The sequence below is a fragment of the Equus asinus genome, chromosome 14 (genome assembly GCF_041296235.1).
Source record: "Equus asinus isolate D_3611 breed Donkey chromosome 14, EquAss-T2T_v2, whole genome shotgun sequence".
NCBI lineage: Eukaryota > Metazoa > Chordata > Mammalia > Perissodactyla > Equidae > Equus > Equus asinus.
This window is the reverse complement of record NC_091803.1, coordinates 25,526,661-25,546,399: the sequence shown is the minus strand read 5'-3', so window position 1 is coordinate 25,546,399 and position 19,739 is coordinate 25,526,661. Positions and strand designations below refer to the sequence as shown.

Sequence of the window (19,739 nt, the reverse complement as noted above, 5' to 3'; positions counted from 1 at the left end):
TACTGCTAACCTGCTGTTAAGTGAATGGTTTTTCATTTTACCTTTTTCGTTTTTTTTGGTCCAAGTTGGAGAACGTAGCTGCTGCTTTCTTGCACATGTGGACTTTCTCTTGATCTTAGCGTCATTCCAGAATTCAAAGACTCCGTCAGCTGTAGGAGTTCTGAACATGGCTGGGTTCATGAAGGCAAACGCACAGATGGCAGCGGTTTAGGGAAGGAGGACCTCGGTATTACCAGAGACACCTACATATTTGCCTTTATCTTTGCTAAGGATCTAAGCGAAGTTCCTTGGTGAGATTGCTGCCTTCACTAAAGGAAGGTTTGAAATGGGAGGGGAACTGTATCCAAGACGTGAACTTTTGAGGCAGATAAAGTTGACACGCGAATGAATCAATACTGAAAATTTTTTTTAAAAAAAAGGGAAAAAGGAGATGAACCTTAAAAGGAGAATAAAAAGGAACAGCCAATGGACTGCAAACAGGCTAGAAAAATCTTTTTGGGGTGACGGAAATGTTCTAAAACCAGATTGCGGTCATGGTTGCGTAACTCCATAAAGTTACTAAAAGTCATTAAATTGTGCACATAAAATGAGTGAATGTAAGTTATACCTCAATAAAATCATTTAAAAGAGGAAAAAAAAAAACAGCCAGGGAGATAGGAGGAAAATCAGGTGCCAGGGGCACACTCGACTCTGTCGAAGCTTCCTAGACACCCGTGGTGGGCAGAACAGGCCCCCTTAGGGAGGTCCACACCCGATCTCTGGAACCTCTGAATATGTTACCTTACATAGATAAGAGGACTTTGCAGATTTAATTAAGTTTACGGACCTTAAAAGAGGGAGATTATCCTGGATTATTCAGGTGAGCCCAGTCTAATCACATAAGCCTTTAAAAGCAGAGAACTTTCTCCAGCTGGAAGCGAGAGAGACGTGGCAGAAGAAGTCAGAGATTCTCCCCACCCTTGCTAGCTCTGGGAGGTAGGGGCTGTGTGCACGCACAGGAGTGAGGCCTCTGGGAGCTGAGCGTGGCCTCCAGCTGACAGCGGCAAGGAAGTGGGGCCTTGGTCTTACCTACGACCACAAGCAACTAGATTCCACCAACAACCTGAATAAGTGGATTCTTCACAGAGCCTCCGCGTCAGAGTGAGTCAGCTGACACCTTGATTTCAGCCTGGTGGCTCCCAGAGGAGAGAAACCAGTTGAGCCAAATTGGACTTCCGAACTACAGAACTGTGAGGCAGTAAATTTGCATTGTTTGAAGTCTCTAAGTTTGTAGTAACTTGTTAGGGCAGCAATAGAAAATTAATACAATACCTATACTAGGCATCTGATGTCAGACCCCACCTCAAACCTTTCAACGACTTTTTATTGCCTAAAACCAAACAGAGTGTAAACTCCTCTAAGCAGCAGTGTGGCCTTCCAGGACCCCATGCTTGACTCACTCATCAGCCAAAGGCTGTTTCCCCGCCTGCATGCGCTCCGCTCTTACCTCCCTCCCTCTCCTAGGAAGCCTTTTTCATTCTTTTGGACTTAGTCAGGCAACAGGCTCTCCTGTCTGTGATCTATAGCACCCTCTGTATAGTTCCATCATTAAAACACAATATAATAATAATATAGTGTACAATTACACTTATAATGTATTACAATGAGCCATTATGTGCATGTATTCCCTGCTTAGGCTGTAATTGCCTTCAGGGCAGGATCAAATCTTATTCATTTTTGCTTCCCTAGTTCCCTATACACAGTGGATACTCAATAAATATTATTTACATGTCCCATTAGGAAGAAAAAGGTTTTGTAACTAATAAAGAAGCTCATTAGTCTACGAAGAGCTTAGATCCTGAGGAGCCATTCACATGTGCACTCATTAGTAAGGAAGGAGTAGTTTCCTGGATATATTTCCATGACACAGGACTGTGTGTCAGTCCTCAAACTCCACACTGCTCCTCTTACCCTCCTTGTAGATAATGTTTCACAGAACACTGCTGTTGACGCCTGTGGCAGAAAGAATCCTCCTTCCTGGATATCTCAGTGTCAATGGGAACTCCTCGCAGCTACCATGTGCACACTCGCCACCTGGTTACTCATTTGGATGTTGTCTATGTCGGAAGGGCCTAGACATGTGAAACTGCCAGAGCCGGGTGACTAAAGCTTCCACACAGTGCGTTCACCAGCTTAGCCTGGAAGTTTTCCTAACTAGTATCAAGCCAACAGGCATTGGAGGCATTTGCCAATCACTTTTCCTCTCCTCTTGATGATTAATGTCAATGACACAATTTTTGTAGGTTACATAATTAGATTTGTTCTTCAGAATGGATTTCTTTTTTTTTTTTTTTAAGGAAGATCAGCCCTGAGCTAACATCTGCTGCCAATCCTGCTCTTTTTGCTGAGGAAGACTGGCCCTGAGCTAACATCTGTGCCCATCTTCCTCTATTTTATGTGGGACACCTACCACAGCATGGCTTGACAAGCGGTGCCATGTCTGCACCCAGGATTCCAACCAGTGAACCCCGGGCCGCCAAAGTGGACCATAGGGAACCTAACCACTGCGCCACCAGGTCAGCCCCTAGAATGGATTTCTACTTGGGAAAAATCATCCCATTATATGTATGACCATTCACCATTTTCTTATGACTTACAATCAGTGCTTTTAACACTGATGAGGTGTGGCAGGGTTAACAATGTTTGCAAAGCACCTCGAAGCCAAGCACAAACCCAGGAAACATACCAAAGATGAAGGGATAATGCTGACACTGACTAATGCTAAAATGATCACACACAACCACTGATTCCATCTGTTGGTTCGAGCAGAGCTGGTACTTGCTTTTTCTCGGGTACAGCTTGACTTTTCCTATAAAGGTTTATAACTTGAAGAGTAGAGAAAATGTTGTGTTTTGACTTGAAATTAAAATTATGTTATAATATTATAACACACATATTTAGAGGCAAATGTTCACCGTTAGCTTCCATAAGTTGTTGAGAATGATAAACCATGAACTAAGTATTTAGTTTTCTATTCTTTCTCTCACTGATCTCCTCCTTTCAATAAAGAGGATAAGCTCTGTCTCAAATCTAGCATGTGACCCAATGGTGGCTGCATGTGTCAGTAAATGAGTTCCATGGTCATGTCTCCGGCATTGCTGAGCCCTTGAGAACGTTTTCCTTTTCCTTAAAATCCACTTACGATGCTCAAACATCAGCTACAATCCTGACGTGCTGACATTCTACTTTTTCACCCATACTCTAACTGGTTCAATCATATGACATCACTAACACCAACCTGAGATCTTCTCAGGAAACAGTACAAATTATCACACTTCATGTATATTTGTAAATGTCTTCATCAACATTCAAACGTGTGAATGTTTTCCAACAACACCCTGAAGCTGAGTAACATGATAAAATACTCTCTTCTAGCAGAAAATTCACATCCTACAGCATGGATAAACCTTGAAGACATTATGCAAAGTGAAATAAGCAGTCACAAAAAGACAAATGTAGTATGATTTCACCTCTATGAGTTAACCAGAATAGTCAAATTCATAGAAACAGAAAGTATAACGGTGGTTGCCAGGAACTCGGGGGATGAGGGAATGGAGAGTTCTTGTTTAATGTGTGCAGAGTTTCAGTTTGAGAAGATAAAGAGTTCTGGAGATGAGTCGCTCAACAATGTGATGCATTAATGCTGCTGAGCTGCACACTTAGAAATGGTTAAGTTGGTACATTTCATGTTATATGTAGTCCATTCTTACAAAGTCCTATACAGGCAGAACTAAACTGGATTGCTTAGAGATTTAGACATCGGAGGGAAAACTAAAAGGCAAGGCAAGGAGATGGTCATCACAACAGTCACAGTGGTCAATACGTCTCCAGGGTGGGGACCAGACTGGGATTGGGCTTGGGCTTCTGGGGATGCTGGCAATCTTTTGCTTCTTGACCTAGGTGATAGTTTTTTGTTTTGTTTTGTTTGCTTTGAAAGATTAGCCCTGAGCTAACATCTGTTGCCAATCTTCCTCCACTTTATATGTGGGTCACTGCCACAGCATGGCTGACAAGTGGTGTAGGTCCACTCCTGGGATCCAAACCTGCAAACCTGGGCCACCAAAGCAGAGCACATCAAACTTAACTACCACACCATGGGGCCAGCCCTGGTGATGGTTTTTTTAAAAATACACACTTCTACAACAAAAGAAAAAAAAATACTCACGGAATGAATTTCTAGATTGATGGGGCCCAACACAGTGAATGGAAACAGACCTAGACCAAGATTTTTAGAACACTGGGGCCAGGGAATTTCCCCACATGCTTCCAGAGAGACAAAACAGTTTTCTTTTTTTATATATATTTTTTTTTTTTGAGGAAGATTAGCCCTGAGCTAACATCTGCTGCCGATCCTCCTCTTTTTGCTGAGGAAGACTGGCCCTGAACTAACGTCCATGCCCATCTTCCTCCACTTTATATGTGGGACGCCTGCCACAGCATGGCTTTTGCCAAGCGGTGCCACGTCTGCACCTGGGATCCGAACCGGCAAACCCTAGGCTGCCAAAGCGGAATGTGTGTACTTCAGTGCTGCGCCATCGGGCCGGCCCCCAAAACAGTTTTCTAATAGTCATGAACCAGAATGGAACTGGATTTCTCAGTGTCAACAATGGGAGCCAGAAGACAGAGCTGGCATTCAAAATACTGAGGACAAATGATTTCCAATCTTGAATTCTTTGCCCAAGCTATTAAGTGTGAAAGTAAAATAAAGATATTTTTAGACATCCAAAGTCTCAAAAATGTACCCTTACTTATCAAGGTACTAGAAAATGTAGCAACAACAACAAGGGCTAAAGCAAGAAAGAGGGAGACATGGAATCCAAGAAACTAGGGATCCAACTCAAGAAAGACATGACGAAGTCCCTGTAGATGGTGAAGGGAGTTCTCGAGGAGACAGCTCTGCAGCAGGCCTGGAGAAGCACCCTTCAGACGGAAGCAGGTCATTAGGCTGCAGAGGTGTCTTAAAGGAAATAAAACCAATAGAAATCTAATGTGTTTGAATGTAATGAGATATTTACACCTCGAGGCAGAGTTTAGGATTGAATTAGTGTTATACAAACAAAGTAAACAAATAATAAAAACAGGACACAATCATTAACTCAGTGGCAGGGCAAGGGGAAACAAAAAGTGCAAGAAAAGAGAAGTAGTCATAGTAACTCCATGGTTCAGCTGTGGGTAACTTTTACGTATAATTATAGGGATGTAAGCTGAATAACTATGTAACCAAAACTGTGATTCAGTAACACGGGGCGGGGGGGGGGGTGGGGGGGTGGAACGGACAAAAACAGAAAGTGAGAGATGAAAGAAAGCCTCAACTTCCAAAATGATAATAATACCTAAAGCCAAAAAAAACCCTACAGAGAATACAAAAGAATCAGCTAAAGGGGTTGAGTGTAGTGCCTCTGGGGAACAGGAGATGAGCAACGGGGAAGCTCTGGTTTTTCATAATAAGCCTCATTGAATTCCTAAACATGTGCATATGTGACTTTGGAAAATAAATAAATAAACTTAATTGAGATGGAGAAGAATTTTCCCACTTTCTCTATGTCTGCGTTTTTCTAACAAGCATATGCTTCTTTATTTTTCATTATTTATTTATTTATTTTTTGGGGGGGAGGAAGATTAGCCCTGAGCCATCATCCACCCCCAATCCTCTTTTTGCTGAGGAAGATTGGCCCTGAGCTAACATCTGTGCTCATCTTCCTCTATTTTATACGTGGGACGCCTGCCACAGCATGGCTTGATAAACAGTGGGTAGGTCCATGCCTGGGATCCGAATCAGCTAACCCACAGGCCACAGAAGTGGAATGCGTGAACTTAACCACTGCGCCACTGGGCAGGCCCCGCATTATGTTTATTTTTTAATGAGAAGATGTTTTAATTGATCAAAAGAAGATATTAGCTGAAAATAAATATTTCTGATCATTGATTTGGCAACCTTCCGGCTAGGGATATATACTTCACATTTGTAAATAATTATTTGTGAAGCTGAGGCAGTTTTAAAACATGGCCATAAATTCTTTTTTTTTAATAGCTTAAAGCAGTAGCCATTTTATTGAGTGTACAAGTCTATGGGTTGGCTAAGCAGTTCTTCTAAGCCATAAATTCCTTGACACTCCTCCCTCGAGAGGTGGGGTCTATGGCCCCTCCCCTTAATCTGGGCTGGCTGTGACTGCCTCACTAAAGAGTGTGCTGGAAGTGATGTTCCAAGGATGGGTCATTAAAGGCCATGCAGTTTTCACCTTGCTCACTGGAACACTCGTTCTTGGAGTCTCAAATGCCCAAGTAAGAAGTCCAACTACCCTGCCACAACCACGCTGCTAAGAACATTCGTTGACACTGTGGTTGACAGTCCCATCTGAGCCTGTCCTCACCCATCCCAGCCCAGGTGACAGTCATATGAGTGAAGAAGCCATCTTGGAAGTGGATGCCCCAGTCCCAGCTGTTCCAACCCCAGCTGTTAGCGTCACCCCAAGCTGTCGAGGTCATCTGAGCTGAGGCTCGGACATCATGGAACAGGGTATAGCTTTTCCTGATATGGCTTTTCCAAATTCCTGATCCACAGAATCAATGAACATTAAAAAAAAAAAAGTTATTTTATGCCACTAAATATTATGATGGTTTGTTACACTATGTAATAGATAAATGAAACAAAAGCTAAAGGAAAAAGCAGTATGTAATTAGGTACTAATGCACTCAGTGTGAAGAAGACAATGCCTCTGACTATTACAATGCTAAATTAATCATTCGATGCTAAATGAATGAACAATTATCTCATTGCCCGTACTAAATATTTTTCTCTTTACGTTGCAATAGTAAACTAATATGTGTAATTTTAATTATCATTTTAAGAAGATCCAACCAAAAAAAGCCCGTTACTCCTTCATTCCCTTTAGTTCCTGACAAAGAAGCAACGGGAGAAGCACTTAAGGAACTAAAGTGGCTGCACAGGATATTCGGTGACAGAGGATGGAAGAGCTACCTACTCAGGGATAAACACGGAAGACTGACATAAACCTAGAAGAATAGTATCAGGATGGGTGTAACTCGGAATCGACTGAGATTGTGAAACATGCTATTGACAACAAAAAGGGCTTTTATAGCTATATTTGGAGCAAGAAGAAGGAAGAAATGGGCCCATTGCTTAGGGTAGATGGTGTAATATTAACAGATGATCAAGAGAAAGCAGAACCTCCCAACTTTCTCTTGGTTTGTCTTCTATAAGGAGAATGATGCTCAAGATTAAAATAGTTTCAGGCTGTAGCCCAGAGGAAATTGAAGCTCCCAGGAAGGGAAGAACGGTAAGAGAACACTAAGTCAATTGAAATGTTCAAGACCCCAGATTTACGCGCAGTCCATCCCCCAAGATGCTGAAAGAAACTGGAGATATGATTTTGGAACTATTGAGACAGACTTTGAGAATTTTAGAAAAAATGAAAAGTACTGGGGACCGGCAAATATCATTCTGAATTTCAAGAAATTTAAAAAAGTAATTTATAAAACTATTCACCAATGACTTTGGTATTAGTCACTTGGACAAAGTTCTAGGTTCTATATTCTCTAGGTGATTTGTGAACACCAAGTAGGGGGAGCAGTGAGAACTACTCATGCTGGATTAACCTCATTTCCCTTTTTCTCAGGGTCACAACACTCTTAGATGGGGAAACCTTAAGACTTTAATTGCTTTCTGCTTTGATTTCAAGGAAGAAACACAGTCTTTTAGGACATCCTTGCAGACCATATAAAGAAACCTGAGCACAAGTACAAGGAATTTGGTGAGTCTACAGTAGTTTGAACATTAATATTAATTAAATGTTGATTTTGGGGGCCGGCCCTGTGGCTGAGTGGTTAAGTTCCCACGCTCCACTTCAGCGGCCCAGGGTTTCATGGGTTCAGATCCTGGGCGCGGACATGGCACCACTCTTTGGGCCATGCTGAGGTGGCGTCCCACACGGCACAACCAGAGGCACTCACAACTAGAATATACAACTATGTACTGGGGGCCTTTGGGGAGAAGAAGAAGAAGGAAAGAAAAAAAGAAAAAGATTGGCAACAGATGTTAGTTCAGGTGCCAATCTTTAAAAAGAAAAAAAATGTTCATTTTGGTGGTGTCAGCAAAAGTGGCAGAGGAAAGGACTTATGAAAATTCACTCCTACATACAAGCAATGAAAACCCTGCAAAAATTGTCACAATCAGCTTTTTCAAAACTCCGTAAAGTGACCAAAGACTTGCAGCAACTTGGGGAACGCTTATACAAGGAAAATGGCTGAATTTTGGTAAGTACAGTGTTTTGTGACATCTTAACTTGCCTGAGTCCTGTCCCCTGCCTCCAGCCCTATTGCAACCTTGAAAATAACCCACATTCCCAGTGCAACCTGGCAGCCACTGGAGGGAACAGAATGGAGCTGGAGGGCTTTCCAAGTCTTATTCCCAAAGAACTGTCATTACTGGCACTGTGTGTTTGGTCCTTGGGAGATCCCACTTACAAGGCTGTCTGTATTTGACTTCACAGGGAGCTTGCCCATTGTGAAAATGCTTCTCCCTACGGGTCATTTGTCGAAAACATTTACAGGCAAGTGTTTTAACTTTGCAGCTGCCTGAGGTAGTGGACAGCTGTTAAGGCGAACAGTTGACTAATCAAAAAGCTTAAAAGGAAAGCTGAGGGAGATCAAAGCTCTGAGATGACAATGCGAGGAGCTCCACATACCCACACCCCAGAAAAACAAGCAAAGCTGGTGAAAATTATTTAAAAACAAGACAAAACAAAATAACCTTAAAGTCTCTGGAAATTGTCCTAATGGCATATAGCCAATGAAGAAAGATTTATTCAAGAAAATCCACTAAAACTTGGTAAGAATACGGAGAGTCTGCAGCATTTGAGCCACAACCAATTCCCTCCCAGACTCCTCCCTCCTTCCCCCCAGCTTAGCCTGAGGGAGACTCCACTCTGAGTAGGTGTGGCCAGGAAGGCAGAGCTCCCTCTCCCCTCAGCTCCCAATCAAAGAAAATACTACACATGAAAATATTTACTTAAAGCAAAAGAAAGCAGTAAAGGAAGAAGCAAGAAAAAAAGACAGGAGACATATATGAAAACAAAAATTTAACTGGTGGATGAAAACTCAACCATATTAATAATATTACATGTGAACGGATTAAACAATCCCATCAAAAGGCAGAAATTGTCAGACTGGATAATCTTTAGGTGACACACTTTAGATCAGAAGATACACAGGTTGAAAGTAACAGGATGGAAAAAAGATACATCATCTAAAAAGCAATCCTAAGAAAGTTGGAGGAGCTATACTAATATCAGAGAAAATAGACTTTAAAACAAAAAAATGTTACTACAGATAAAGAGAGACATTTTATAATAAAAAGATCAACCCATCAGGAAGATATAACAATTATAATCATATATACACCAACAACAGAGCCTCAAAATATATGAAGTAAAGGCTGACAGAATTGAGGGGGAAAATAGAAAATTCAACAATAACAGTTGGAGATGTCAACACTCCACTTTCAGTAATGGACAGAATGATGAGGCAGTGGAACAACAAAGAAAGAGAAGACTTGAGCAACACTAAACACAAAGCAGACCTAACAGATATCTATAGAATGCCCCACCCAACAGCAGCAGATACACATTCTTCTCTCTCGCTCTCTGTTTTTTTGGTGAGGAAGATTGGCCCTGAGCTAACATCTATTGCCAAGCTTCCTCTTTTTGCTTGAGGAAGATTCTCGCTAACATCTGTGCCAATCTTCCTCTATTTTGTATGTGGGACGCCACCACAGCATAGCTTGATGAGCGGTGTGTAGGTCCACGCCCAAGATCCAAACCCGCAAGGTTTCTTTTTGGGGTGATGAAAATGTTCTGGAATTAGATAGTGGTGATGGTGACACAACCTTGAGTATACACTAAAAGTCACTGAATTGTACACTTTAAAATAGTGAATTTTATGAGATATGAATTATATCTCAATAAAAAACTTGATTTCAAGTAATGAAGTATTAGTATACATAAGAACATAGATTAATCTCAAAAGTATTATCTGAGTGTAAGAAGTCAAACACAAATGCCACCTGCTATATGATTCCATTTATATGATATCCTAGAAAAAGCAAAACTAGAGTGACAGAAGTAGATCAACCGTTGCCTGGAGGAGAGAATCACTGGAGAGGGGCTTTTTTTTTTTGCTTCCTGCTTTTTCTCCCCAAATCCCCCCAGTTCAGGGTTGTATATTTTAGTTGTTGGTCCTTCTAGTTGTGGCACATGGGACACCATCTCAGCATGGCCTGACGAGCGGTGCCATGTCCATGCCCTGGATCTGAACCCGTGAAACCCTGGGCCACCGAAGCGCGTGAACTTAACCACTAGGCCACGGGGCCGGCCCCTGGAAAGGGGCTTTTTAGTTTAAAGAAACTGTGCTAGGGCTGGCCCGGTGGCGCAGTGGTGAAGTTCACACGTTCTGTTTCTCGGCAGCCCGGGGTTCACTGGTTCAGATCCCAGGTGCAGACATGGCACCGCTGGTCAAGCCATGCTGTGGTAGGCGTCCCACATATAAAGTAGAGGAAGATGGGCATGGATGTTAGCTCAGGGCCAGTCTTCCTCAGCAAAAAGAGGAGGATTGGCAGTAGTTAGCTCAGGGCTAATCTTCCTCAAAAAAAAAAAAAAAAGAAAGAAAGAAAAGAAATTGTTCTATACCCTGACTAAGGTGATTGTATACAACTACCAAAATTCATCAAGTTGTATATGTACTTAAAATGGGTGGGTTTTATTGAATGTAATTAATATCTTAATTTTAAAAACAATAAAAATTTGTGTCCACTTAGGGAGGTGTCTCCAATGATAAGAGATGTCCAACATCTGTACATCCTTTGCAGTTTTAAGGCCTGCATGTTCAAAAACCTCCAAAAGTTTACCACACATACGAAGTTTGTGAAGTAGACAGAAACAGTTTTATTATCTCCAATTTACACTTGATAAAACTAAAGTTTAGAAAAGTTATGCTACCTACCCAGGTTCATAGATAAAAGCATTTAAATCTCAACATCCCTCTGAAGTGAGTACTACATTCTCTTTTTCAGAAAAGAAAACTGAGGAAGAAGTTAAACTGATAAGTGGGGACAGGATTCAAACTCAGGCAGTCTGATTCCAGACCCTGTATTTTTGTTTTACTTTGTTTTTTCATATTAAAGAGAAGCAAGATGACATAGGCCAAGCGATATACGTTTGCAGGCTGAATATGGCCTTGGAACACCCATTTACAGCCTCTACTCTAAAGTCATACAGGCGTAGGTTTGAGCCCCAGACTTGACACTTATCATGTGTGTTTCAAGCAAGCCACCCAACTTTTCCACTCCAGCTTCCCCGTGAGTGAAAAGAGGGTGGCGTCTGGACACTTCACAATGCTGGTGTGAAAATCACATAAGATCACGTACCCCAAAAAATCTAGCACTCAGTAGGCACTCAGTTTAGCTATCGCCTACCTAGCACAAAGGTACTCAATAAATGTATGTTGAAATAATATAATCAAGGCTTCTGCAGTTGATGGAAATACATCTCATCTCTCCACGGCTCTGGGAAGTAAATTCACAGAAGGAGAAAGAGAAGGGAGCTTGCAGCCCCCACTCCATCACCTCTCAATTAATCTATAATGACAAATGGTGATAATTTCCATGAAAGAAAAGAACACCATGAGAGAGGCAAACGAACAGCATATATTTTAGATTGGGGGTTAAGGGAAAGGCTTGTGTGGAAGTGAATAAAATATTGGGCCAATACTCCTACTGTACTCCCACTGCTCACACTACATATAGAAAATGGTATCTATTTTGGATACTGCATTTTAACAGGAACACAGTCAACTCTGAGCTCATCGAGAAAAGTGCATTCCAGCTGATGAAGGGTGTGGAGGCTATGGCATAAATATAAATACAAAAATTCATTCATTCAACAAATATGAAGTGTAAAACACTACTTGATACTTGGGGGGGTTAAAAGTAAAGATACCAGCATTATGGCCTTCGAGAAATTTTACAACCTAGTAGGGACAGCAAGGTGAGTACATAAATATAACACAAATTTGACATTAGCTCTAAGACATACGAGCTACAGATTTGGCACATGCAGCTGGAGAATACCAAGAAAGACCTCATAAAGGAGTGGTATTTGAGCTAATCTTGCAAATAGAAAGGATTCCTTTTATTAAAAAAACCATATAAAGAGCATCTCAAATAACAGAATAGCATAAGCAAAGGTGCAGAAGCAGGAATGTGTGTGGTATGCAAGCCACTGAGAAATTCAGTGTGGCTAGAGCAAAAGCTTCATCTAGATAAGGAGCCTGAAAAGATAGATTTGGATCCAAGTAAGTAAGGCCTAGGATGTTGGGAAGGAATTTGGACTTCATTTGGCAGTTAATGGGAGGGATTAAGAATTTCTAAACAAAAAAAAGAATTTCTAAACAGGGGCCGGCCCTGTGGCTGACTGGTTAAGTTCGCGTGCTCTGCTTTGGTGGCCCAGGGTTTCGTCAGTTTGAATCCTGGGTGCGGACATGGCACTGCTCATCAGGCCATGCTGAGGCGGTGTCCCACATGCCACAACTAGAAGAATCCACAACTACAAATATACAACTATGTACTGGGGGGCTTTGGGGAGAAAAAGGAAAAATGAAATCTTAAAAAAAAAAAAAAGAATTTCTAAACAGAAACATTGTAATGGACACTGCTGTTTTGCCTGCTCAACACTTTCTGGGGATAGCATCCCAATTTTCCTTAGGAAAACCATCCCTCCCCCAGCCCTGTTCATGTCATGCAAGTAGAGATAACTAAACTCCAAATGCCACATTGACTGGTTCAGGGATTTGCACAGGCTCCAAACAGAACCAATAACCAATGGGAGTCGAGGATGGGGCTTTAGTTACAAGGAGACAAGAAAGAGAGAGAGAGAGAGGAAGAAACAGAGACAGAGATAGAGACAAAGAGACAGAAAGAGATGAGCTTTTCCTCCTGATGGAGTTACTGGGAAAAAAAATCAGACACGAATCTAGAACTGCTGGCAGCCATCTTGCCACCATGAGAGGAACCATCTGAGAATGGAACCAATGCAGAAGAAAGCAAAGCTCAGAGATGGGACCTAAGTCCTGATGACATTGTTTGAGTCCCCTGGAGCCAACTGTGCCTTAATATCTACCTCTAAACCTTTCAGTAAGAAAGCCAAGAAATTTCCTTTCTTGTTTAAGTTGGTTTGAGCTGGGTCTTTGACCACTTGTTACTGAAAGATTCCTGCTTAATACAAACCTCATGAGAGCTGTTTTAGGCATCTCTGAGGAGGAAGAAGCCTGAAGGAAAGGAGACTAGTCAGTACAATAGTTACAGCGGAGTACAACAACAGAGGCAGAGGGAAATGAGGAATTGCACGGAAACGCCAGCCAAACCCAAAGTGAAGCACATTCTACAAAATAACTGGCCTGGCTGGTAATCTTCAAAAGGGTCAAAGTCACGAAAGAAAGAAAAAAAAAAAAAGACTAAGTAACAGAGTAACTGTTCCAGATTAAAGGAAATGGAGTCATAACAACTAAATGCAACATGTGATCCTGAATTGGATCCTGAACCAGAAAATGGAGACTAGTGAGACAAAAAGCTGAAAAATATCTGTAGATTAACTCTATTACAGTTAACGTCTTGACTCTGCAGAAATACAACGGATTATAAGAGAATACTACAAAAAACTATATGCCAGCAAAACGGATAACCTAGAGGAAATGGATAAATTCTTGGACTCCTACAATCTCCCAAAGCTCACTCGAGAAGAAGCAGACAATTTGAACAGACCAATCACAAGGAAAGAGATTGAAACAGCAATCAAAAGCATCCCAAAGAATAAAACCCCAGGACCAGATGGCTTTCCTGGGGAATTCTACCAAACTTTCAGAGAGGATTTAAGACCTATCCTTTTTAAGCTATTCCAAAAAATTAGGGAAGATGGAACACTTCCTAACACATTCTACGAGGCCAGCATCACTCTGATACCAAAGCCTGACAAGGACAGCACGAAAAAAGAGAACTACAGGCCAATATCACTGATGAACATAGATGCAAAAATTCTCAACAAAATTTTGGCAACCCAAATTCAGCAATTCATCAAAAGGATCATACATCATGATCAAGTGGGATTCATACCAGGGACACAGGGATGATTCAACATCCGCAAATCAATCAACGTGATACACCACATCAACAAACTAAGGAATAAAAACCACATGATCATCTCAATAGATGCAGAGAAAGCATTTGATAAGATCCAACAGCCATTTATGATAAAAACTCTGAACAAAATGGGCATAGAAGGGAACTACCTCAACATAATAAAGGCCATATATGACAGACCCACAGCCAACATCATACTCAATGGGCAAAAACTGAGCACCATCCCCCTGAGAACAGGAACAAGACAAGGATGCCCTCTATCACCACTCTTATTCAACATAGTACTGGAGGTCCTGGCCAGAGCAATCAGACAAGAAAAAGGAATAAAAGGAATCCAAATAGGGAGGGAAGAAGTGAAACTCTCGCTGTTTGCAGACAGCATGATCTTATATATAGAAAACCCCAAAGAATCCATTGGAAAACTTTTAGAAGTAATCAACAACTACAGCAAAGTTGCAGGGTATAAAATCAATTTACATAAATCAGTGGCATTTCTATACTCTAATAACAAACTAACAGAAAAAGAACTCAAGAACACAATACCATTCACAATCGCAACAAAAAGAATAAAATACTTCAGGGTGAATTTAACTAAAGAAGTGAAAGACCTATATAATGAAAATTACAAGGGTTTTCTGAAAGAAATGGATGATGACATAAAGAGATGGAAAGACATTCTATGCACATGGACTGGAAGAATAAACATAGTTAAAATGTCCATTCTACCTAAAGCAATCTACAGATTCAACCCCATCCCAATCAGAATCCCAATGACATTCTTTATAGAAATATAACAAAGAATCCTAAAATTCATATGGGGCAACAAAAGACCCCGAATTGCTAAAGCAATCCTGAGAAAAAAGAACATAGCTGGAGGCATCACAATCCCTGACTTCAAAACATACTACAAAGCTACAGTAACCAAAACAGCATGGTACTGGTACAAAAACAGGTGCACAGATCAATGGAACAGAATTGAAAGCCCAGAAATAAAACCACACATCTATGGACAGCTAATCTTCGACAAATGAGCTGAGGGCCTACAATGGAGAAAAGAAAGTCTCTTCAACAAATGGGGCTGGGAAAACTGGAAAGCCACATGGGAAAGAATGAAAACTGACCATTCTTTTTCACCATTCACCAAAATAAACTCAAAATGGATCAAAGACCTAAAGCTGAGACCTGAAACCATAAGACTTCTAGAAGAAAATGTAGGCAGTACACTCTTTGACATCAGTATTAAAAGGATCTTTTCAGATACCATGTCTTCTCAGACAAGGGAAACAATAGAAAGAATAAACAAATGGGACTGCATCAGACTAAAGAGCTTCTTCAAGGCAAATGAAAACACGATTGAAACAAAAAAACAACCCACTAACTGGGAAAAAATATTTGCAAGTAATACATCCGACAAAGGCTTAATATCCATAATATATAAAGAACTCAACAAAAAAAAATTAAACAACCCAATCAAAAAATGGGCAGGAGACATGAACAGACATTTCTCCAAAGAAGATATACGGATGGCCAATAGGCACATGAAAGGATGTTCATCATTGCTGATCATCAGGGAAATGCAAATCAAAACTACAGTAAGATATCACCTTACACCCATTAGAATGACAAAAATAACTAAAACAAATAGTAACAAATGTTAGAGAGGTTGTGGAGAAAAAGGAACCCTCATACACTGCTGGTGGGAATGCAAGCTGGTGCAGCCACTATGGAAAACAGTATGGAGAGTCCTCAAAAAATTAAAAATAGAACTACCATATGATCCAGCTATCCCACTACTGGGTATCTATCCAAAGAGCTTGAAGTCAGCAATTCCAAAAGTCCTATGCACCCCAATGTTCACTGCAGCATTATTTACAATAGCCAAGACGTGGAAGCAACCTAAGTGCCCATCAACTGATGATTGGATAAAGATATGGTATATATATACAATGGAATACTACTCAGCCGTAAAAAAGAACAAAATCGTCCCATTTGCAATAACATGGATGGAACTTGAGGGAATAATGTTAAGTGAAATAAGCCAGATAGAGAAGGACAGTCTCTGCCTGACTCCACTCATATGAGAAATTTAAACATGTGGACAAAGAGAACAGATTAGTGGCTACCAGGGGAAAGGGGGGTTGGAGGGTGGGCACAAAGGGTGAAGTGGTGCACCTACAACATGACTGACAGACAATAATGTACAATTGAAATTTCACAAGATTGTAACCTACCATTAACTCAATAAAAAATTTTTAAAAAGTTAACGTCTTGATGTTAATAATGTACTGTGTTTATTTAAAATGTTAACATTCAGGTTGATGAGTGTTGATGAAGGGTAGAGAGAAATTCTTTGAACTATTTTTGCAACTTTTCAATAAGTTTTGAAATTATTTAAAAAGTAAAATATATACACAATTAGAGTTTGAACAATAGCAGAGGGGATGGCTTCAGGAAATATTATGGTCATAAAATGACAAGGAGTTGACTAGATATGGAGAAAAATTGAAAAATGAGAAAACAACAAGGTTCAACTCTGAGAGAATGGTGATGGTACTGAAGCAAATAGAGTCTGGAAGAGAAACAGGTTTGGGACTAAAAAGGAAGACTTTCATTGGACATGCTGGATTTTTTGTGTCAGCCAGCCTCCAAGGGAACCAAAGCTATCCAGCAAACACTGAAACTCTGGAACTGGAACTAGGAAGAAAGGCAATGGCTAGGAAAGAGATTTTACATAAAGGAAAAAGTTGACACCACAGGAATGTGATGAAGTGACTAAGGGAGACATTGTAGAGAAAGAAGTCTGGTGAGAAGGACAGCCCAGGGAAGGAGCCCAGCGCGGGCAGGCAGAGCTGACCACAAAGATTTCAGAGAAGGGATCAGCTGGAGAATGCTTACACCAGAGGAGAGATGCTTGGGCATAGCTGTTCTCTAACATATGAAGAAGTGTTACAAGAAAACTGTAACAGATGTTTTTTGATTTTCAAAAAAGGCCAGTAACTTAAATCTTGATAAATTACTACATGTGTTCTGACCCCTGTTCCTGCACATTTGCTGCCTTCTGTCTCTGCTGGCTAGCTGAGTTAGTTGAAATGGGAATGCTCATTTTTTCCCTTCAAATGTTACTCACTTGTGTTACCTTGGGCAAATTACCCACTGGCCTCTCTTGTGACCTTGACATCACAAACAGACAAGAACTGGCTTAAAACTTAGTCTAGGTAGACCCAGAGGATAGAGCTAAACCTAACAGGAGCCATTACAAAAACTGTAATAATGCAGCGAGCTGTGAGGTAATGACCTACCTGATGGAGGAAATGATTCCCAGGGCTCCTTCCAACCCCGTAGTTTCACAAGCTTCTGATTTTTTTTTTCTGTTAAGTGTTCATAGTATCTACTTCATATGTCTTCTGCGAGGATGATAGGAGATAAAGTACATAAAAGTGCCTGGCACAGAATAGCTCTTCAGTCTAAGTTGAATGTGAATCTATGAAAGGGACTAAGAAGTCCCAGTCCAATCTCCTGGAAGTACCAATCTCAGCCACTAGAGGGGAATCTCAGCCACACTCCTCTAACAAGACTTGGCTACGGGTTGAGGCGGCAGGCACCCCTCCGGATACACCAGCCTTTCCTATGCCGGGAAACTCACTCCCACTCAGGAAACCTGGCTCCATGCTGAACTCCAGGGTGTTTTCTCTGAGTCACTATACTCTCCCACAGTTGCAAAATGGTCTGGCAAAAGTCCCTGAAAGGCTTTTACTGCTTACTAATATCCAAACCCCTTGCCAGAATCCAAGGCCTTCCTCAATCTGGCTGCTCATGCTGCTCCTTCTCCTTGATGCCTTTCTTCTACCCCAAACTTCTGAAACCCCACTTCTTTTTCAATGACACAAATGCCATCTCCTCCTTTACTCCCTCCTCACTCTCTAGAAAGAATGATCTCATCCCCTCTGAGTTCACACACCATTTATTACATCCACGTATCTTATATTAAATTGATTTATGTATGTGCATATTTCTCTTCAATAGATTAGAAACTCCATATGGAGAGAGGCCAGTGGGTAATCTGCCCAGGGTAACACAGCGAGTAAGTAGCAAAAAAGGGATTCTAACCCAGGTAATCTGGTTCCAGAGCGTTCTTGCTGTTCACCACTATTTCATACTACATAGTAATCTTTCATCAGCCACAGTGCCTAGCTCAGAGCTTTGTACACAGTGCCATTCAATATCTTACCAAATGAATAACTAAAAAAACATTGACCTAATTAGCACCTCTTGAACCTTCACTGACTTGTGGGCTATTGGGAACCAGCAACTCAGCCTCATTAATCTGAATTAGAGTGCCTGGCCATAGATCTAATTATGAGCAATTTCAGAATCATAATTACTGGTCCATTTTGTCTCTTGATCTGTAATGCATATAAGGACCAACTCCCAGCTTCTCAGGGAGAAAAAAACAACATGATTACTTACTGAAGCCTAGGAAACGTGCTTTTCTGAAGCTTCCACCTCACATCTTCACTGCAAACTGAGGGGGATGGACTTGATGCTCTCCGAGGGCCCTTTCTTCAGTTTTAACAGTCTATGATTCTGAGAGACGGCAATGGAATTAAAAAGAGCCTCTGCCTGTGTGTCAGAAGATATCATTTTGAGTCTCAGCTCTGTCTTTATTACAATGACCTTACCCAAGTTAGAGGCCCCAACTCTAATTTCCCTCCATAAAACTTGATTCACTCATTCAAAATTTTTGCGCGTCCAGGTGCCAGGCCTGGGGGAGGGGGGTTGGGGGGTGGTGTACAGTAATGAACAACACAGACATGAACCCTGCTCCTCCAGCTAAGAAAATCAGACGACACCTCTATTGTAGGGTTGTCCTAAGGAAGAAACTGAAGGTCAAAGTATGGTGTGAACTATGAAGTGCAGCACAGGATCAAAAGATGATCTTGACAGGATTCCAGTTTTGCCAAATACAAGGACAACAAAAATGTTACCTATTTTGCTGTTTTCGAGAAAAGCGTGATAGTGCAGTTTAACCAAACCCAGTCAACTTTGCATGCAGCTTTCTTGCCTCTCCCCTGCTTTCCATGTAAAGGTCAGCTGGGGTTATCTGTCCTGGGGGTACAGGCACTGCTCCGTTGCCGGCAGAGGCCAGATCCCTAGCCCACTCCCGCAGGCCTCTGTCCAAAACCCATCAGGCTGGGAGTCTGGACCCTGGGTTCTCCAGCTCTCCGTTGTCTGAGTGGCTCCAAGCCACCAGCCCCGGCTCGGGATTCAGCTTCCTCATCGGTGAAAGGCAGGCTACACCTGTGAAGAAGCCATCTCCTACAGCTACTGTGAAACACGGATAGGATCACTGAGCATCGGGCGGATCCTGGCTCAGGAAGTTCAGAGGGCTGGTGAGGGCTCCCTTAGGGTTCCATCTCGAGTTCTGGGCTGCTCCTCGGCAACCCGGCCCTGGTCCCAGCTCCAGCACTCACTTGCTGGATGGCTCGGGATGAGG

At 41.6% G+C, this 19,739-nt stretch overlaps 1 long non-coding RNA gene across 1 annotated transcript; it reads right to left on the bottom strand.

Moving 5' to 3' along the window:
- Window positions 1-41: 41 nt before the first annotated feature.
- Window positions 42-19,521, bottom strand: LOC123276812 (uncharacterized). The gene is made up of 3 exons (XR_011494004.1): window positions 18,713-19,521; window positions 17,545-17,649; window positions 42-170 (listed from the first exon to the last, which is right to left on the bottom strand). It is a non-coding gene; the product is annotated as an uncharacterized lncRNA (long non-coding RNA).
- Window positions 19,522-19,739: the final 218 nt, after the last annotated feature.